The following is a 22712-nucleotide window of genomic DNA, read 5'->3' as shown; positions in this document are numbered from 1 at the left end:
TTCGGCATCCAGGTCATGGCTTCATAACTTATGGGTCAGAGAAGGGAGACAAAGCACGAAGGATCATATTAGATATTCTGTAGAGGGAGAATAAATTCAATGAGCCAATGATGTACCAAAATGCCAAACTCATAATAAATGGTAGCTGTCACTATAATCCCTGTACCCTGAGTAAAGTTCACTCTAATAAGCAGAGAAGTGTCCACAATATTATTATGACCAATTAAGAGTGATGCTAGCATAAAACCTACCCACGGATCCTGATAATCTGCTTTTATAGTTGAAGTGAGACTTTGCTAGAAAATGACAACTTGTCTCTAAGACATTTTGTGCTACAGTCTTTCAAAACCTTAAGCGAAGACTCATAAACCACTTTTATATCCTGGAACAGGTCTTGCCCCTTGGAAGGTACATTTTAAATATTGTTAGTATTTGATAATTACATTCACAATAATTCCTGGAGGGGTAAACCATGTCAGTAGACCAGGGGAGACACGTCAGAAGGATTAGGAAGTAATACCCTGGTTTACCCAATGCAGAGCCAGCGGCCAGGACTGACCACTCCAGCAATCCAGGCACCAGGGGGACTTCATTTTCATCTAGAGTAGGAACTGATCCAAAGAGGTTGGTTACACCGTGTGGGCTTCGGAAGAGAACAGTGAGAGCCTTAGCCCTGCACACTTCATGTCAGAATAACCTGCCCACTGAATATTAAACAAAGTCACAGGGCCACTCGTTTGCCAGAGCGGAGTGAGGGCTTTGCCACTAAATTCCCAGATGAAATGCCCAGACAGAGCAGACCCTGGAAGGAGATGGAAAGGAGCGTAGCTAGCAAAGGCAAGGAGATCTAGTGTGGGAAACCAATCCCCATCTCTCGAGTGTCCCTGGACCCGCTTGTCCGTGAGCTGCCTGCCATCCCCTGCCACCTAACGTGGGTCAGAGTCCTTGTCCAGGAAGTAGAATCACCCAGTTCAAAAGGGGAATTGTGGTTTCTTTCATGGAGCTCTAGTCCTAGATCAAAGGAGCCTGGAACTAGCCATGTGAATTGGAATGTCCCTTACTTGCCTTTTATGCTTTGCTTTAATTTTTCATCTATTAAAAAGGGCTAATAATAGTATCTAATTCAAGCATAGCTGGAGAATTATAGAGTCAACCTATGGGAAGGGCTTATAACAATGCCAGCATTGTTCTCAGTAAGTTTTTAGATGTTATTATCTTAGTTCCTGAGATTTTGTTTTAAAATAACTCTCTCCAGCGGCACTGTGCTCTGAGCAGCCTTAAGACATCCCTACCAACACCACACACATGCCCCACATGCCATAGCAATAGTAAACACAAAGCCTCAGACCGATAACATCTCTGCGGCTGATCACCACCCTGCTTGCACATTCATTCATGCTTTTGCTCATTCGGTACATTCTGATTGTCTGCTATGTACCGGAGACCGATGGCTTGGGATAGAGTGGGGAATCAATAGGATGAGGTCCTCACGAAGCTTATGTTCAGGTTGGAAAGAGCATAAAACAGGTACCACAACTTCATGAGACACAGTAGGTGATGAAAACTGTACAGGAAATAAGGCCGGAAAGCAGTGACGGAGGCACTAACGTGGAAGGGGAGGGTGTGGAAGGTCTCTCAGGAGTGCAACAAGGTCTTGCATGAAGGGAAGGAGTAAGGCATGAAGAAGAGGGGTGGATCATTCCTTACAGAAAGAACCTGGGATGTGCCCAGGACCTGGGATGGGGGTGAGTTGTTGAGTCAAAAGAGCTGAGCAAGAGGACAACTGTGACAGGTGCAGAGTGAGCGTCTAGATGATACCAAGCAGGACAGCAGGACAGGAAGGGTCTTGGTGGCCATGCTCAAGGGCTTGCCTGGTTGAGGGGATCTGTTCCCATTCTCCCCTGCAATCATCTGTTGGCCCTGGAGTTCTCCTCTGGGCGATATTCAATATTGCATGACTTTTACCAGTGTCTCCCTACAACTTGATACTCCAGGTTGGAAGTGGGAGGAGCCCTGTGTCCATGCCTACAGTGGCCAAGTCAGTGTTGGGGTGCTGTAATACTCACCAGAGGAGCAGCAGTGCCATGCACCCATGAGCGTCTCTTTGCTTCAGCCAGGACTGGTTACACAGCCTGAAGGGCTCAATGCAAAATGAAAGCCTAGAACCCCTTGCTCAAACACTAAAAGTTTCAAGAGGGCCACAGGAGAGAGTGTCAGCACAGAAGTAGCCCCACCTAGTGCACGTGCATGCAGCCAGCTCAACCCCCAGCCTCCAGCATGCCACAGCCTGTAGCTGCCTGAGCTCCAGGAGACCTTACGACATCACATCGATTCCGTAATCTGCTTGTAGCTGCTCTCCTCCCTGCCTAGGGCCAAGTCTGGTGTCTCAATGACTTAAGTAATCCCAAAAGATGTGTGTGCCCCTTACGTACAAGGCTGACTCCCCAAGTATTGTGACTAATGTTTTTTTTTTGTTTGTTTGTTTTTCTCCGGTACCGGGAACCGAACTCACGACCTTGCGCTTGCCAGGCAGGCGCTTTTGCCACTGAGCTAAATCCCCAGCCCCAAGTATTGTGACTACAACCCACAAAGAAGAGAAAGCTGAATGCATTGCTCCTGCAATTGGCGAGAACATCACCTCTAAAACTTTGGTGAGGTCTCCAAGGGAGGAGCCAGGACAAGAATTTACTGAGAATTAGAAGTTAGGGTTTGAGGCCATTAATTCAAAGCAGATATTTGGTTGACGTTGGGTATACATATTGATACAAGGATTAAGTAAGAAGCCAGGATTGATGGGAACAGCCAGGTGAGAGTTTAGAGGTGTAGGGCTCAAAGGACCTCAGGAAAACACGCTCTCAGAGGATGCCTTTGGCGGAAGAGTTGATGGATCCTTTGGAGGCTCATATAATGCATAATTAACCCATTTAGTGGCAGCACAGTCCCAGAAGCAGAAGAGTGAAGTCATGTTCCCGTGGACGGTGAGGCCTGCTCTTGGTTCTCAGTGTCCAGCCAAGGGACGGGGAGGGTTTTGCTTCTTGTTCTCTCGTGAAGTGGATGATTTTCTCATGGCCTGGTGCCCACCTGGCTGGTCTGCTGCACCAACACGGACGTGCCAGCTGTGTCTGAATTGTTGAGCTGGGACCCTGACACCCGAAGGCCTGCCTCCCTCAGCACCAGCGAGCCCATGCCTTTCCTGGGGTAGAACTAACACCACTCCCTGTGCTTCCACACAGTGGACTGTTCACGGACAAGAGTGGGTGGGGAAAGGCAGTTGGGAGATTCATGCTTCTGCGTGGAGGTTGTAGAGGAGGAATGGTTTCTCTGCCACTGTTCTAGGGGAAACAAAGCCCCAGAATGCCACGAGGCTGCAGTGCTTGGTTACCATGAAAACTGAGATAATTTCTAAGCCGCCTCAAAAGCCTCCCTCCCTGGTCTCCTCTGGGATGTTCTTATAGGGATGTACAAGTTTTAAAGAAAAGGAATTTTCAGGCAAGCTCAGGCCCTTAAAGCCAGTCACAAATCACAGAAAAATTCTGGCTTTTGGAGTCAGCGGAGGTCCCTCCTACTATGCTGAAAAGCTGCTTCTAGGAAACAGGAGTATGGAGGGGCTGGGGATATAGCTCAATGGCATGAGCTCCTGCCTGGCAGTGCAAGGACCTGAGTTCGATTCCTGGTTACAAAAATAAATAAAATGAGTATGGAACAGGTGTAGATGAGGGGAAATTTCCTCTTTCCTGTCCTCTGGGGGTAGAAGTGGTAAGGATAGGGGCTGGGGGACGGAAGGGTTAGGGCAGATGAGAGGTGGTCAAAATTAGGCAGACCCAAGGGAATGGGTTCTTTGATCTCTAATGCTCTTTGTCATCCCTAATACTTGGACTGACTCATTGTCAGTGAGCAGGTCGGAGTGTAAAAATGGAAGTTAGGGCTCCCAGCTCCCTCTGGGCAGCAGAGACTTGAGAACTGGCCCAGATCAGAAAGCCCAGGAGCAGGACCCAAGAGCAGCCACTGCAGTAGCCAGCCAGGCACACCTTGGGTCCAGGGCAACATCTCTGCACCTCCTTTTGGATGAGGTGGGTGGAGCCCGGCAAGCCTGGTCTGCCCAGCTGTTCACTCTGTACAGGGGTTCTTGGGAGACTTCGTAGCCTTCCGCTGGGCAGGGTTTACCACCATGGCCCTGGAAGTGTGCATGGATTCTGCTCTGGTGAACATAGTTCTTTGTTCTAAGAGAACTTGGGCTGCTGCGCAGATGGATAATGGCTTGCATTTCTTATCATGTCTAAACTAATTGGAGAAGGAGGATCCTGCCCTCATTTCAAATATACTTCCCTGTGGTCAAATAATGTCTCATACCTTGTGTCTTGATTTGGACTTTGAAAAATGCACGTACCCTAAATACAGATGTCCAAGATACGGCTGTGAAAAGGCAAGGCCGTCCTCAATTTAATGAGTCATTTGAGCCTGCCCACAGGTTGTTATTCATTAGATGGACCATCAGTTGTGAAGTGTCTACTAAGTCCTGAGTGCTGAGAAAGATAAAAGAAAAGAAAACCCCTCCTGGCCTGTTGCTTATAGTCTTAGAGAGGCATCAGACACTTAGATCAATTAGTGTGATAAATGAACTGTTTTCCTTTTATGACTGATCACTTTAAGTGTAAACTATGAAGAAAAAAGAAGCCTATGCCTTTTATGAGAAAAGAAGACATCGTTTACTCATGAATCATTCTTGGGGAGGGAAGGCGCTTTGAAGGAAAGACAAGGATTCATTTGGCCTCCAACCTCCTTTGGAGGCAGACTGAGGAGGCAGAGAGGGAAGATGATAAACAGAGCTTCTACACTTGGTCAGTGGGAGACACTGTTCGAGCCCTCTTTCCTCCCATCTTCCCAGCATCCCTGAAAAGGAAGGCATTACCATCCTCACTCTGTAGCTAGGAACTAGACCCAGAGAACCATGAAACTAGCTTAGAGACGGGCAAGTGAGTAAATGGTCTTCACACCAATCCCTGCTCTTCCTTCTGCATCCCTGGGACATGTGGGAGAAAAGGATGCTGGGCAAAGCCACACGGGATGAGGAGATAACCCTGAGGACTTAACGAGCAGGGCAGACACTTGCTGCGGATCACCTGTTCCATCAAGCCATAGGAGTCCTCCCAGCAGCCAGGAGCAGGTAGATGTGTATGTGGGATGGGACAGCAGGACGAGAGAAGGCAAAGAAGGAGTTACTTCTGGTGCCAATGTGCTACCAACCACATGAAGTCCAGATGTAGTAAGGGTCATTAGAGGTCAGACTCAGTTTCAAAACTCTATGATCCTAGGCAAACTTACCCCTTGCATATGACCTGTAACATCATAAGTGCTTTGCAGATACATTGTGAGATTTAAATTAGTTGATATGCAAAATGCTTAGAACCATGTCTGGCATGCAGTGAGCACTAACTCTTACCTTCTTTGCAGATCCTAGCACTTACTAAGAGTTCAAGCCCCTTGCCCCAAAGCACATGGTTCCCGGGAGCTAGGATTCAAACTCAAGTCTACTTGACTCTGAAGTCTTGGCTTTAATCCTCATGCAGCACTATCCCCCCAACAGTGATTAACTTATGGGCATAATTATGATCCCCAAAGAACTCCTGATCTGGTAGAACAAGAGATGACCCCGCACAGACATCTGATCATGGCAGACGAATGGTGTTGCTTTTGGGATAGGAGAAAGGAGACCAATTCTGTTCATGGAATGTTTCTTAGAGAAACAGAAAAATGAGTCTCTGGCTCAGGGCCTTATCTTTTCATGTGTTCTGAGACAAAACACAAAGCTTGAGGCTCATAAGGCAAAAAGAATAATCCTTGCTTATTACTGCTATAGTTTTACTCCCAGCCACTGTGCCTCTTGCAGCCTGGCTTCTGTTCTCACCATGACAAGGACGCTAAGCTGCTTTCTCAGAGATGTGCTTACTCTCTGCCTCAGCTGGCACCTGTCCTCAGTCCCCTCATCCTGACCTCCCTAGGTGTCACCTATCCCTGTCTTTGCTGACGCTCTTGTCTTCCGTGACAACATGCTCATGTTTTCCTTCCTTTTCTCTGCATCTTTCCTGTTTTCTTTGCCTGTGGCTTTTGACTTTGCTTTTTCCCTGTAAAGATATCCCTTTGTCAGCCACACCCCCTCTCACGGTGATAATGATCTCTGAGTCCAAGCCATTGTGTCGAACATCTATTCTGGGCTCTAGTCTCATGTCTGTTAATTGTTTGCGAGACAGTTCCACCCTTCTAGAATCTCAAACATGCCTTCTACCACACTTATCTTTTCCCTCCCTACATTATACATGTGCTTTATGCTCACCTTGTTGTCGGAAGGCACCCGATAAATGTCAGCTCCTATCCTTCCCTTTCCCACAAGGCACACACATCTTTTCCTGATGTCCTCAAAAACCAGTCTGTCATCTGAGTCCTTCTTCACTCTTCCATTTGAGCCTCACCTTTACCTCAGTTGTCAGCCTCTCCCAGTGTTCCCATTGCACTGTCATTTGTGGCCCATTCACTAACACCCATCCCTCCATTCCTCGAGCTGCATCCGGGCCCTTGTGAAACCTGTAGTACTTTCGGCGTCTTATAGTCCTTGGTAGAAATCTCCGTCCCACCATTCGGCTGCCAGCCTCTGAGCCTGCATTTCCTCCTCTGTAAAACTGAGACTGTGCTTCCTGCCCTGCAGAGCTGTTGTGCCGATGAAATAAGTACCTAGCGGAGAAGAAGTGTTCCATAAATGTTTATTTCCCTGCTTTCTTCCGCTCGATTCATTCTTTATAGCATTCTGCTTTTCTAAAATACACTAATTGCCATGTCATTTCTCAGATGAAAAATACTCTGTGGCTCCCTGATGTTTTGAGAATAAAACCCAATGTGTCCCCAGCCTGGAATTTTATGTCAGTTATTATCTTGTGTCAAGTGCCTTCGGCCCACGTCCTGCGCTCCATTCAGCTGGACGGCTCACCTCTGCCTGCGGTGGGCCTCCCTTGTCTTTCTGTTGAAGCCCTCTGCTTTCCTCAGGGCTCAACATACATCCTAAGTTGTCCAGAAATCTTTGATTCTCTTAAGTAAATCTAAACTCTTCCTATGAACTCAGCAGTTGTACCATTCTGACGGCCCTTGCCTCATTGAATGCTGCAGTGCAGATTTTGGGTCATTTCCTGTCTCCCCTCTGGGCCCAAGTTTCCATGGTGGCAGAGGGCCCCGTTTTTGTTGGTTATTCCAATCGTCATTTTATCTTCTTTATTTTAAACTTTAATATGGTTTCTGGTAGTGTCCACATACTTGATTTAGGCTCTTTCTACTAAAGTGACGAAAGCTAAGGTCGGTAGCTTCCAACAACCTTTCAAATATTTAAAGACAACTCTACTGCACTTCTTAATCGTCTCATTTACCAACTAAATTCAGTTTGATAGCTGTTGATTGGATGAATATTAGGTGCTGCGCTAGCACCTGGACACACAAAATCATGCATCAGTTAAGGCACCCAGGCAAGTAGAGTTGGGGCAGAAGGTGCTCTTGCGGAGCAGAGGGGCAGATGCCATGACAGGATTGTGAGTGCGCTCCGGAGCTGAGGAGCTCCCTCTGCTGGTGAGTTAGGGACAATCTTGGGGTGGGGGTTGCTAATGTGGGCCGAGTTGGGAGGGAGTCAATTGGCCCTGTTAAGGGAAGCTGCTTCTGGTCCTGGAGCTGACAAATGTTCAGAAGCCAAGTCTATATTTCCATGTAACTCAACTCTGCAATGAATGAAGCAAAAATTCCTTTTATCTTAAAAAAAAGAAAAGGAAAAATGCTTATGCAGCTTTATATAAAATTAAAATGTAAGTCTCATGTGATATTTGACCCCCAGTGTGGGGCCTGGGGTGGGGGGAAGGAATGCCAGTAGATGTGTCCTCCCCACTGACGCCCTCACACAACCTGGAAGTGTCTTCTCAAAGCTCCTGCTACACACTCAGCTATACTTTTCTCTAAATGCTCTCTATGGCTCAGCCCTTAATGTTTCCAGATCAGTTCCATGGAAATCACAGTTCCCAGAAGGCCCTGGGTCACAGCCTTTTATGGCCCCAGAGTCAGTGTAGCTCCCACATGTTGGTCAGCCATGCTTTTCTTGTCTCGGAGTCCTCAGAGAGCGGGAAGCTTTTCTGCTGTATTTGGGAGGGTCCTGACCAACCATGTCTATTTCTTGTTAAGGCCCTACTGCCTATGGGTGAACGAGTGACTACCTTCTCTCACTGGTGGAATGGGGGAAGGCCAAGCCTGTGGGGCCCAACACCACCAAGCTCTTCTTCCTTTACGCGCTGCTCTGTGTGGTCAGCCTTTGAGTTCAAGGCCCACGACCAAGGCTGGTTCCAGGACAGTTAGTTTGGGGGCCTATCTTGCTTTCTTTCTCTGGCCCACTGGGATAGGCCATAGGGTAGGCGTACCTGCTCACCAGGCCCAAATATTCCCTCAGGAAAATCCTATAATGGAGGCCTGGGGGGCCCGTAAGGGAAGTCTGACTATGGCCATGAGTCCAATTGCTGAAATTTTCAGTAATAAAGCTGATGTATTTCTCCTTGTCCGCCACCTCATGTGGCTCTTTTCTCGTTTGAGTTTGAAGTCAGAAGCAGATGGAGAAAGAGGAATGAACAAGTATTGTTCCTCAAGTGCCCAAGAGGAAAGGGGCACTGCCAGCAAACTGGGGAAGGCTGAGGGTGAGGAGGCTGCCTGGGATAGACGGACGGCCATCCGGGCTCCTGCAGCCTCTTCCAACCGCCATTCCCTCTGTCTGCTGGACAATTTTCTGACCTGTTGGGAAACTACAAAGAGTCTCACTGAAATGAATATAATGCTCTGCTCTTGATTCATCTCCTTCCTTAACCTCCGTATCCTTCTGCTCACAAAAGTTCCTGTTCCTCCGGAGGGACTCACCCTCCAACCTGACACAAATGGTGAGTAAGGTTATGTTCAGGGTGGGATCAGTTTTCCTAGTTCTCTGAAGAAGTCAGCAGCAAGATTTTATTAACCGGGCCATGCGTCTAAAGGGCACCGCAAACCTAGGGCTACATTTCCCGATCTCTTCTGATGTCACCAGCTAGTTGATAAATCTTATTTCAATATTGCTATGTATAGGGCCTTGAGGAGGAAGAGAGCTTCCTGCTAACCTTGACTTCGGTCCATACGGAGAGGCAACACGTGTGCATGAAATAGCTATACGAAGAGACAACGTAACAAGTCCCTTGAATCCTGGCTCCAGTACTTATAGCTGTGTGACCTTGGATAATTGACTTAACTGCTCTGTGCCTCAATTTCCTCATCAAAATCTCCTAAGCTTGCTTGGAGGATTAAAGGAGTAATGTTGGTAAGGCATTTGGAACAATGCCTGTCATACAAACATTACATATAAATGTTTTACCCACTAAAACTATCAATGTGTTCAGCAGCCCAGCAAAGAGGAGACAGCATGAAACAAAAAATCACTTGAGTATAGGTTTTCCTCCCAAAGAAAGGCCAGGCCCAAGCTGACAAATGTGCCAGGCAGCTGGCAATATAAACCAAGCCAGGTGGCAGGCGTGCCTGATCTTCTGGCTACCACCCTAGCTACTTCCTCTACTAATTAACATGGCATTGCCTTGGATCACATAGGGCAGACACCAGAGAGATTTCTTTCAGGAGCCAATTTCTTCCAGACACTTCAACAGCTGGGTTCCCATCCTTCTATGTTTAAAATCAAGGCAATTTGGAGGAGAGCTCATATGTACATTGATGTCAAATAATGGCATGTAATGGTCTCACTCACCATCCCCTCTGTGCATGCCAGGAGGTGAAAAGCAGCAACTTCTCCCCAGGTGGTTCGTGTTAGACAAAATAAGTGACAGTCAACCCTAGAAGTCACAGACTGGCCCCTTCTTACCCCATTCCTAAAGTTGTGGGTCCCTTAGATAGAAAGGAGGGATCTTATCCCTATACTTTATGAATGAAATGATCATGGCCAAGAGAGATAAAATGATTTTCCCATTTTATGGGCATGCATAGGGCCAGAACACAGGTTTTGTGATTCTTGGTGGAAGTCTTTTGACTAAACCCCCTCCCTACAAGTTGCAGCTGTCAGGAAGCTGGGATACTACATAAGGCCAGAAGAGCTTTATAGTCACCAAGATAGGGCTTTGAATATAATGCCAGATCCATGTTTACTGGACTTCATGCTACCCTGGGTGGTGGTGGGATGGTATGGCTCTCTCTGTAAAAGTCTTGCATGGTGTGACCATTAATTATGATCATGAATTTAACTGTGTTGAGAAATGCCTAGCGGATTACTAATGCATACTTCTAGGTATGTCTGGGCAGGTTATGGGCATGTGATTTTGGGGCTTATATCTGGTTCCTTATCCTTTTGTCATTCTCACTGTCTCCCTGCCATGCTTCCTGGCCACTAAGAACTAGGCAGTTTGCTCTACCATACCCTTCCACCATGATGTTCTTGCCTTGGAGCCAGCTGACCATGGACTGAATCCTTTGAGAACATAAACCAGGGCTGGGGATTTAGCTCAGCGGCAAAGCACCTGCCTGGCAAGCGCAAGGTCGTGAGATCGGTTCCCGGTACCGGAGAAAAACCAAAAAAAAAAAAAAGAGAACATAAACCAAATATTTTTCTCCTTTGCATTGTGAATTTTCTCCCAGCAATAGGAAAGCTAACTAAGATACCCAGTATGTAGGAAGGTAAATGATGAGAGAAATCAGAAAGCTATAGTTTCAGAGAAGGTCTGCAGGAGGCTCTATGTTATTTCAAACATTATTCCTCTGAAGGAAGTCTAGGCAAGATTGCCTTCTGCCCAAGAGGTTCTCACAGTTTGCTCCATGAACCATTGTCATCTGCCAGGCAGCGCTGGAGAAAAGAGAAGCAGGGCAGGAAGATGGCATGCTCTAAGTGGCTCTACTCTTGGAAGCTCACTCATCACAGTTTGAGAATGTTCCTTTCTGCACAGCTGTAGAAGCCACTCTCAGTTTAGTTGATAAGCCAGTTGGATCCCACTCTAAAGTAAAAGCCCAGATGGAGAAGAAGCTTCAAAGATTCACATGGAAAAATATGAGATGCTGCACTCTTAATTAACTTCCTTACCAGACTCTCCATCCCCGCCTACATAGACAGCTCAGAGCAGATCTTCCTCTGTGAAGCATAAGGTACCCAAGGTCAGGTGGACAAAGCAGAGTGGGCCAGTGGCTGTTATCCTGAGGGAATTTAGTTTTATTTTTTCAGTTGGACCAATGGAAGAAAGTGGAGTGGACCATCTAATTCTTAGATGCTTCTGCAGGCAAATAGTTTGAGGCTCTGTAGAAAAATCAAGTATTTGCTTTGTCATATGCATTGAGATCTTCATTAAATTAATTTAGCATGGGATTTCTATCTGAAATATATAAAATCTCACAGTGACCTCAAGAGATGTAGAAGACACAGAAACTGAGCCTTAAGTGGCTAGATCTGAATTGAACATTGTGACTGCAGAAGGGCATTCTCGTGAGACAGAATAGAGGTGAGGTTTTAGCTAAACGTAGAAAAGAGAGTGTGCTGTGTAAAGACAATGAAAATGCAGCTCCCCAGTCATTTTAGACGTAAGTCTGAGACAGCCACCCAGGCCACCTCGGTATTGCAAGAGAAACACGATCAAACCCTCTGCAGCAGCACTTCTAAAAGCCCCCAGCATGGGTATTTATTTTGAGGTTCTTTGTAATACTGAAAAATTGGAAGCCGTGCACACACTCCTCAATGGAGACTTGCTGAATTTGGTACATACACACAGTGGAATATGCTTTATGATCATGCAAATTTATATATAGATATATAATGTTACCAAAGCCCATTAAGTGGTCAAAGCAAGGTACAAAACAGTATGATTTTGTAAGAAAAAAATTATAAAAATGCATAAATTTCTTTTTCTTTAAAAAAACTAACAGTATATACCTCTCAGCAGTGGAGATCTAGGTTGGGAGAGATGGCGGTATCAAGCAGAGAAAATGATAGCATCTATTCACATCTTGTCTGCATTCCTAAATGGATGTAACTTTTCCCCAGTAGCTCTTTTCCTGGGGTTGAGGGTGAAATGGGATCTTGCTGTGTAGTGCAAGCTGATTCAAACTCATGGAATCTTCCTACTTCAGCCTCTGAAGTGCAGGTGTACACAACTACATCTGGCCTCAATTATTTTTTATAATTCAGAAAAGTAATGAATTAAAAGTAAGATAATGATTTCTTTATATATTTGAGACAGGGTCTTGCTATATAGTTAAGGCTGGACTTGAACTTGCTGTGTAGCTCAGGCTGGCCTCAAACTCAGCAGTCCTCTTGTCTCAGCCTTCCAAGTGACGAGTTTACAGGGTGCACCACCACATCTGGCAAGATAATGAAAATTTTTTAAATGTCCCCAACTTCTGTTGTTTAGTGATTCCCAGTATTCCTTTTAGGGCTGTGTTTCAGCCACTTTCTCATTACTGGGACAAAACAGCCAATACCAACAAGTTAAAGGAGGAAATATTTATTTTAACTTGCAGTTTGTAGAGGTTTCAGCCCACAGTCAGCTGGCTCCAAGGCAGGGTGGCATGGCAGAGGAGAAACAGCTCATGGTGTGCAGACTGGAAGAAGTGAGTGCTCAGTGTAAGAGAGCTATATATATATATATATATAGAGAGAGAGGGCATTATTCTCATGCCAAATTTCTGCAGAATAAAAATGCTTCCTGAAATCCAAAGTACCAGTTGAAATACAAAGTGCAAAGAGGCACATGTGCACATGTGTATATGCATATAATGTGTGTATGTGCACACGCTGTGCACACATGAACACACAGATGCACATACACTTCAGATATATATTTATATATAGATATAGATGATATAGATTAGATATAGATATATAGATATAGATATTAGAGATAGAGAGATAGAGATAGATATCTCTGAGCTATGCCCACAGTGACCTACCTCTTCCCACCAGGTGCCACCTGCCAGCACCACACCCAGCTATAAGCCCATCAATGGACTAATCCAGTCACACCCGTGATCTGGTCACCTTCAAAGAGCTCCCCAGCTTTGAGCACATGAGGCTTTGGGGAGACATCTAGATGTCAGCCGTAACAGGCTGATTCCTTTTACCATCCCTGGTGGAGCCCCTGCCCCACCAAACATCTTTCCTGGAATGTCTGCCTCTGGAAGTAGAGTTTGAGATCCCTGAGTTCTGTGGTTCTGATTCTGACACAGTCCCCAGAATGAACAGCTTGGGGTGAGCACTTCCTCTGCTCTCTGTGGAGAACAGTCACTCCCTGGGGTAGCATTTACCCTGGGATGAGGCGGGTGAGAATGGAGTGGCTGGTGGAGATGAAAACAGCAGCTGCATTTTTTTTCTTGCCCTTAAGAACAATTTTTCTAACCTCACTTAAAGCTTTCCATTTCTAATATTACACCTTACATATAGAAAGCAATTTTAACTTCTCCAAGCCTTTTCACATGTATTATTATTGCTCTTCAAATAATCCTGCCGAGAGGGCATTATTCTGATGCCGAATTTCTGCAAAATAAAAATGCTTTCTGAAATCCAAGGTATCACTTGAAATACAAAGTAGGCACAAGTAGGCACAGGTGCACGGGTCTTCATGCACATACACACAGGCACAGATGCACACACAAACACACACAGGTGCACAAACACCTCAGCATCCACTTCACAATTTAGGAAGAGGGTGGGAGAGTTGGAGGACCAGGCGTACACTTCATTCCACTCCAGGTTTCAAAGTCCATATTCCACTTAAAGGGCCCATCACTTGAAGTCCCATTTCTTCAAATGATGTAGAAATGCTGTCCAGTGCTGTGGATCATACAAAAGGAGATACCTCTGCCAGTGCCAGCTCTTGAGAAAGTTGCAGTCTAGCTGAATACAAACTAACACAGAGCACAAGACAAGAGGTGTTCTGTATAATTAATTGTTGTGTTTCTTATTTCAGATCATGGAAGTTTTCAGAATTCAAAATAAGTGAGGAGCCGGGTGTGGTGGCGCACACCTGTAATCCCAGCACTCGGGAGGCTGAGGCAGGAGGATCACTGCAAGTTTGAGACCAGCCTAGGCTATAAAGTGAGCTTAAGGCCAGCCTGAACTGCAGAGCGAGCCCCTGTCTTAAAAAGACAAAAAAAAAAAAAAAGTGAGGATTATCTTGAGCTGGGTACACTTGGGGAAGGCTTCTTGGGAGACTGAGGATGTGGTTGGGCGATAAAGGATGACTTCCAGGACTGTCAGGACTGGGTGGAAGATGGGAAGGTCACTGTTTAGTCAAGGTGACTACACAATGAAGCTTTGACCCTGACGAGCTTGCAAAGGCTCTGGTTTTACTATAGAAGCCCAGGGCCACTGATCTTGTGATCAGATCTAAACATGATATGAGTGAGAGAGAGCATAGGTACATAAGTGAGAGAGATTACATGGCGAAAAATTGAAACCACAAGATGCCTAGCAGCTAGTACTTCATGTGCTATGTTTCAATGCCTGTGCTGGCTCTGGGGTGGACATCAAGTCTGGAAATGTATTCTTTCTTTATCGTGTATTGCAATGTAATGCGAAGAAACCAATTATTATGTATTCATCTGTCCATACAGTTCTCTAGGATGACTATAAGAAAACACCACAGACTGCATGGCTTAAACAACAGAAATTTATTTCCAGGTCGTTTGGGAGCTGGAAGTTGAAGTTTGAGGCGCTAGCAAGTGGTTTCTCCAGAGCCTCTTTTCCTTTGCTTACAGATGTCCTTGCTCTTGTGCCCTGCCCCATAGCTGTTCCTTCCGCAGGTGTGGGTGAACCCTTGGCATCTGTTTATGTCCTAATCTCTTCTTAGAAGGACACAGATCAGATTGGATCAGGGCCACCCTGATGACCTCATGTAAGCTCCATTTTTATGGGTTTGTTTTGTTTTGTTTTGTTTGTTTATTTAGGTGGTGCTGGGGATCACACTCCCAGCCTTGTGTATGCTAAGCAAGACTGCCAGCGAGCCTCACACCCAGACCTTAAAGCCATGTTTTTATATTGCACAAAGTATTAATATGTACTATTTAGAGCTGCTACATTTTAGGAAAATTATTAGTACATGTTTGCAGTAATAATTACATTCATTGTGGGGAATTGGTACATGTGCATAAAACACATTTTAATTATTTGATTTCCCCTTTCCTTCCACACCCATTAAATAAAATTGCCAGTATCACATTTATTTGTAAGTCGCTATCAAATTCATTATCATAAACACAGATTAACAGCCAGACTGGGCTGGGGATTTAGCTCAGCGGCAAAGCGCCTGCCTGGCAAGTGCAAGGTCATGAGTTTGGTTCCCGGTACCAGAGAAAAACCAAAAAAAAAAAAAAAGTAACAGCCAGACTGACAGATCAAAAAAACATAAAACACATACTAAATCAAAGTATACTTTTAGATACACTAGTCATGCTAGATTACAATAACTTTCCAACTTCCTTTTTATAAGCCTAATTTCCAAATATAGTCACATTTGAGTTACTGAGGTACTGAGGCAGTTAAGGTGTCAACATAAATTTTTTAGGGACATAATTCAGTGCATATATCGGCATTTCCAGGTTTGGTGGACACCCTGTAATTGTATACAAACCAATGGGTAAGACTTCAGGTTATATGATAGGAATCTGGAAGTAGAGTCAGCTCTCCGTATCCAGGGAAATTAGTTCTTGGACTCCCCAGGGATACTGAAATTTGTGGATGTTCGAGTCTCATGTAAAATTTACATATAATATCCATACATTCTCCTGTGTACTTTAAATCATTTCTAGATTACTTGTAATATCTAATATAATATAATGCTATGTAAATCATTGTTATACAGTATTGCTGTGGGAATGATCACAAGGGGAAAATCTGTACATGTTCGGCACAGATAAAATCTTTGCTTCAAATATTTTGATCTACAGCTGGTCGGATCTGCGGGTGTGTAACCCACCTGCAAAAGCCAACTGTAATCTCTATAGAAGTGATGCCGCTGGGGATAAAGCTCAGCAGCACAGCACCTGCCTGGCAAGCACAAGGTCCTGAGTTTGATTCTCAGTACAAAAAAAATAAGAAATGATGCTGGCTTGGATGAATGGACTAGTCTTTTTTAGCTGCTTGAGCTGGGGACACTGCATTACTGTGGCATAAACATGCCAGGGCAGAGAATAGCCTTGTGGTGTAAAGACAGCCTCAGAAATGCAAAAGCCTGCCTGTCCCACAGGTATGGCTTCTAGATTCCACTCCTGCCAGTGTCTCCTCCTTGTAGCATTTGTAGAGGCTGCAGAATGGTAAATGACTTGGTCCTAACTCAGAGCTCCATCCCTGCCAGTGTGTTCTTTTTCCAAACACATCACCATCCCTTGCCTCCTCCCCATGATTCCTTAAGGCACCTTTGCTGTGAAACCTTGTGACCTGCCTGTTGACAGCTGATGATGCAATGGAGTATAATTCAACAGTAATTTATATTCTGTGCTGGTCTGAACATAGCTATAAAGTGCTCTTGAGAGCTGGACACTGCTGGGGCATTTAATCTCAGAAAAGGAAGGATTTAGTAGACACTGGTTTCCTGGGGTGCATGTGACACCATTGAAGGAGGAAGGTTTCTTTTTCTGTTTGTTGATTTATTCCTTTATGGTTTTAAAGATAGGGCGGGGATTGGAGGGGGCTGTCTTAGGAACGACTTAGGCTGCATCTGCTTAGGCACCTGACGTGCACATCCACGTGGGCACTGCCGCAATACCAGCTTTGCAGAAACCTGTAGGGTTCGGGTCAGAATAGAGCTCCTCATCCCACGTAGCAACAAGGGAGTGGGGCCAGGGTGAGGGAGACTCAGGCATCAATCCCAGGAACAGAAAATGTCACACAGATGGATTTCTAGCTCTAGAAAGCTGAAGAAATTATGTACCAGTGAAGCTTTGGGCCCAACTTGGTCACACAAGGAATAGAGATTTGGGAAAATGCCTGTGCACACAATATGTAACCGCTCTGGATCCCTGTGAGAATCCTCCTGAAGGCCTTGGTTTCCTAGGAGATGGCATCTTGAATTAGTACGAGCATCTCTGCTGCTAGCCTGAGGCCTAAATTGTGATGCTATTTCTCTACAGGGTCCATTTCCGGGGGCATTACTGCAGTGCGGTGTACACTCTTCTCTGAGAATCCCTAAGGGGTGTGGAACACATGTCCTGCCCTCCCCTTGCTGTGTACGCTCAACTGGCAGTAACCACATAGGTGGCGCCATCTTGTCTGCTTTGTGCGGCTGCAATTAGTGCTTGGAAGGGGGCTGAGCAAGAGTTAACACCGTAACTCTGCATATCAGCTTAAAGATACCATAGTCATTAACCTTTAAGGCGGTACTGGGACGCTGATTACGTGTTCCCTGGTGATATTTCAGGGTTACAGAAGACTCAGCTGCTCCCAAACAATGTTATCCTGGCCTGGCATTTCTTAACATCAGAACACATTCCAAGATCCAAGTTTCTGTGTTCCTACTAGCAAAGACATCATGCTTTCTGTAGCTCACAAGCAGGGATTCACTGAAGTCACTGCAGGACTCCCTAGTGGCCCTCGGGTGGAGAACAGGAGGTTGAGGAAACCAGTAGGCAGGCCGGCACATTCTCTTCCCCGCCCAGGACTTCCCAATTATAGAACTGGGAGTCTCGGGTTCCAGGCGGGAATGGTTGGTCTCCCCACAAAAGAGGAAAGGCTTTGAAAGGTAAAAGAAGGCAGGAAACAAGGCAGTTTTGGCTTGAGGGGTATTGTAGTCCATTTTCTGATGCTTTTACAGAATATAGTCATGTGACCAATGATGTTTTGGCCAGCAGCACCGCATATATGACAGTGGTGCAATAAGATTAGAAAGAAGCTTTAGAAATTCCTATCTCCTGGGAACATCATACACCCCCATGATGCTCACACGGTCATAAAATTGCACGGTGATGCATTTGTCAGAACCTGTCCCCATCATTAAGTGACACATGACTGTACCTGAGACTGGGTAATGGGTAAAGATAGTTTATTTGGCTCATGGTTCTGGAGGCCGGGGAGCCCAAAAGCATGGCGCCAGCATCTGCTGCGGGCTTTGTGCTGCTTCATAACGGGGTGGGTAGCATGACAGGGAGAGGCAGAGCGAGCATGCTTGCCCAGGTCTTTCTTCCTCTTATAACATTATTAATGTCATCATGAAAGCCCCAACTTCAGCACCTCCCAAAGCTGTACCTTCAAGTATCCTTAACATACAAATTTGGAAATCAAGTTTCCAACACTTAAACCTTTAGGGATGGATGCCAATCACAGCATGGAGGATAGCACTGAAAGTCCATGTATGGTCAGGGAACACCATGAACATCCTGTGTGCTGGGGGGGGCGGCGGTGGGAAGGGGGAAATATGTATATGAATCAGTCATGTGCTGAGGGTAGTCCCAGTAAGAGGACATGGGTTGGTGCCAAAGAGTGTGCAACACAGGACAAAAGGAGAGCCAGACACCAGAAAGTCTGAAAAGACACATGTAGGTTGAGAAGCTCGTGGAAGACTGAGAAGGAACAGCTAGAGAGGTGCAACGCAGCCTGGTTCCAGGGCAGCTTGGAAACTGAAGAAAGAGATATCCAAGCAGGCGGAAGTTGTCTTAATAGCCAAGCAACTAAAACTAGCAAGAAAATGAGAGTCTAGTATTTGGCAACCAGAGAAACATCAATTAGACCTGGCAGCAATGTGAAGATGGATGAGGAAGCTGTATTTGCTATTTCTGGGCATGAAAACAAGTTCCTCTCTTTTATCCTCCCTGGAGTGGAGGGCGCCGCTAGGGGGCAGCAATCCCAGAATTCTGCAACAGCTTCCCCTTCTCCAGCCAGGTACTGACTCAGGGAGATGAGTGTCCAGAGCAGGGTGGGAGGTTACAAGGCGGCCTTGTTCATCCAGTTCACTGAAAGGACTTCACGTGGGGCAGACATCAGAGGAAGCAGGTGCCATGTCAAAGGACAGCGCGTGTGTGTACACAGCTCATTACTCCGTGTATCACGGCTTCCCACTCCCAGATGGAATCTCCGAACAGGGGGCCACAACAACCAGGGCGTCTAGACGGGAGCTGCTCCCTGCATACCCCAGGTCTTGTCAGTGCAAACTCTTAGCCTGCAGCTGCTTGGGGTGGTGCCATATCTTCCCCTAACTGGGCCCCAAACTCCAAGCCCATGCAGAATCCTGGTGCAGAGAGGGTAATTAATTTTTATTTCTCATCCCAGCCAGCTTCAACTGGCTGGCTGCTGCCATCTGCCTGGAGGGCTGCATAGGAGGAGTCTGAGGCCCTTTGTAGGACCAGAAGCACTGAAAATTGAGATTGATGAACGCTTTCTGCCAACAGTGTGGATTTGCTACTGATAGAGCAGCCACTGGGCTTTGCCATCCAAAGGAGAGTTCCTGCGAGGACATATTTTAGCCTCCCCTTGAGAATGGACAAGACCAGTGGTTGGCAGAGATGTTGAAGTCTCTAGAATCTTTTCTTCCAGTGAAATGGCCCATGGTAACAGATCAACGCAGAGCTATTCTATTCAAAGAGAGGACAGCGATCTGGCAGTCTCTTCTGCTCCTTCCCTCTTCCCTCTTCCCAAGGTATCTTTTGGAATGTGATTTGAAAACTACTAGGGCAAGTACTGCTTTAGAAGAAGGCAGAGAGAATCTTTCTGGGGGTGACAGTTGAATTGAGGTCCAGGAGGAGCCAGAGGACCATCTTGGCATGAGAACAGCAAATGCAAAGGCCCTGAGGTAAAAGATGCTTAGTGAGTGTGAGACAGAATGCTCTGTAGTGTGGCTACAGTGTGGTGAGTGTGGGGGTCAAGGTGGGAAACTCCCTCTTAGGTAGGTGGTAGCCACTTAGGTAAGGCCAGGTGGGCAGGGTACAGAAGTTTGGATTGTATTTATTGGAAGCTATTGAAGGGTAAGAATCATCAATGGATTACATTTTAAAAATATCACTGGCTGCTGTGTGGGGCAAAAGGAGAGGGCAGGATGGCAGTGATCTATGGTAGTGGCTCATGTGAGAAATGGTAGAAACGACTTGGGTGGTAGCGGTGAACATTTCATAGTTGCAGGTGCAGGGAGGGGTGTGTAGCATACTGTCTCACCTCAGGCATAGATTTCCAGGACAGTAGGGGCCCTGACTGGGTGAGGAGCCCCTTCTGTTTATTTCCCATCAATATCTCGTTCTTCTGTCCAGACCCACTTCCACAGGCAACCCTCCCTCATCCAGCATTACTGTCTGTATCAGAATTACTCTTGCCATCTGTTATGGTTTGTGTCTGGATGTCCCCCCAAAGCCTTATGCAGTCATAGGGTGGGCTTCTAGAGTTTTTGATGGACTCACGGTCCAGTGCTGGGATTATGGGTGTGAGTGCTACTCCTGCCCTGCAGTGGGCAGCCTGCATACAATATAAGGGAAGAAAAAAGGCTTGCTCTCTTACTCCTCCCTTTTTGCTCTTGTTGCTTTTGCTATCTTCCACCACCATGAACTGTTGCCCTCTGCCATGTGCCACTGTGCCTTGGGGCCAGCCAAGTATGGCTGAAACCTCCGTAAACTGTGAACTAAATAAACCTTTTCCTCCTCACTTTTGGGTAGTGGGTATTTTGTCCCAGCAAGCAGAGAAAAGTAACCAAGACACCATCTTATTCCTTCTCTTCCTAGCACTACTAGACTTGGTAAGGACCTTAAAATCATCTACCCCCACTCCCTGACTTCCCAGATGAGGTCCAGAGCTGATGATAAACTCAGCTCTCTTCATCCCTACTCTGGTGCTATTTTCATTTCATCCTCTGCTTTTCATTTATGCATGTCTCCATCCATACTAGATCATAAGCTCCTTTTTTTAGCTTTTTATTTTAGATTTAATTAAAGATTCTTAAGGGTAGGGATGATATCTTTTCCTCCTTTGTATCTTGCTAGGTCCATAGAAGTTTAACAACTCTCTGCTCCTCATCAATTCTGCATTCTATAGAACCCACTAACCCACCCATCACAGATAACCTGACACTACTCCAAACCTGATGCTACTTATTACAGCCCCCACTGCTGCCGTCACTGCTGCCGGGCTAGGGTGACACTTGGAACTGCTTACAGCCAGTGTTCCCAGTATAGGCAAGATCCTTGTTCCCCAGTGGAAGGGTTTGAAAGTTGAATTCTTTTCACTTACTTACTATGCTATAGCTCCAGTTAGTATTGGGGTATGATTGGATTAGACCAAAACCCATAAACCCATGCTGGGGGGAGGTTCTAAGAAGATATGATTATAGGTTGTACATTGTGACTATTGCCTTTCTGGGACCTCACTAGGTGCTCATGAGAAACACAGTGACAAAGTCTAAAGACCTAGCCTTGGAGGCCATGGGCTATGGCTTCATATTTCCCATAGAGAGGGCTAAGTATGGACTTTGCTAAACAGAAGCCCCCTTGTATGTGTCAGTAGCTCTTGCGGTCCTGTGCTATTTGCACTTTTAGTGAATGAAGGAGGCTGTGATAGATATTGCTGTCTTTCCATTGATGCATATCCCCCCCCCAAAAAAAAGCCATTTAAAATCTGTATTTCATTCCTCAGAGGCTATCACCTAACACCAGCAAGTGGGTGGGGAAAGTTCTGGCCCCTTCCAGTTCACTACCAGTCTACAGGCAGAATTGCACCCATTGCATCAGAGAGCTCAGTCACTCATGGCCCTTGATCCGGCTTGGTTTTCCTTTTCCCTGACTCTCCAGGACTGGATTGATATTTGTCAAAGCACATCACTGATTAGACTATCAGAATACAGTGCTTAGGGAGAGAAGGCAGCACATTTTTCATTTGATCCATTTCTTAAGAATCTATATGCCTGTATCTGTCTATTTCTTATTATTAAGATACACTTTCCCATTTGAGTTTATAATCAGGGAAGTACATAAAAATATAAATCCTTGTTCGTAACAGAAAAGAGTAGCATACGTGGAAGCAAACAAAGCTTGTTCCAATTGTTCCACCTTTGTGGAGGGGAATTTCCCAGCAAATTTCATACATGGCCCACTGAAAAGGTCACTTTCAGTGAGAACAATAAGATTTTCCTGTCTATGGGGGTATTGACAGGAATTTGGGGGTGGGTATGAGACAGGGTCTCACTACACAGTTCAGGCTGTCTTTGAACGCACTATGTAGTCCTGGCTCGCCTCAAGCATCACAGCTGTCCTCCTGTCCTATTTTCCCAAGAGTCATCATTCATGGCTTATGACAAGAGGAACTTTTTAAAGGTTCCAAAATCACAGAGGAGTTGGCCAGAAGATGCCTGTGTTAGTCAGCTTTCCATCCATGTGACTAAATACCTGAGAAAGCCAGATTAAGGGAGGAAATGTTTATTTTAGCTCATGGCTTCAGAGGTTTTGGTAGTCTGGCTCCATTGCTTTGGGGCGGGGTGAGGCAGAACATCATGGCAGTGGGAGCGTATGGAGGAGGAGGTTGCTCTCCTCGTAGCTGCCAGGAAATGAAGAGAGAGGGGAAAAGCCGGAGAGAAAGAGGCCAGGGACAAGATATACCCTCAAAGTCCTTGTTGTATACTCATTTCCTGGCAGCTATGATCACTTCCCAATCCTTCCTGCCTAGACTTCAAATGCATACATATACATGTGCACCCGTAAACATACGTAGAGATACACAGGACATATTTTAG

General features: G+C 45.8%; 1 protein-coding gene across 1 annotated transcript in view; it reads left to right on the top strand.

Annotated features, from left to right (window-relative positions):
- Window positions 1-22712, top strand: part of Tmem178b (transmembrane protein 178B) — a 360893-nt gene that overhangs the window by 327946 nt on the left and 10235 nt on the right. The gene's annotated exons all lie outside the window — the stretch shown is intronic.

The sequence above is a fragment of the Chinchilla lanigera genome, unplaced genomic scaffold, assembly GCF_000276665.1.
Source record: "Chinchilla lanigera isolate Chin_1 unplaced genomic scaffold, ChiLan1.0 scaffold00093, whole genome shotgun sequence".
Classification (NCBI taxonomy): Eukaryota; Metazoa; Chordata; class Mammalia; order Rodentia; family Chinchillidae; genus Chinchilla; species Chinchilla lanigera.
Note: the sequence above shows the minus strand (reverse complement) of the source record. Positions and strands in the feature narration are given on the sequence as shown.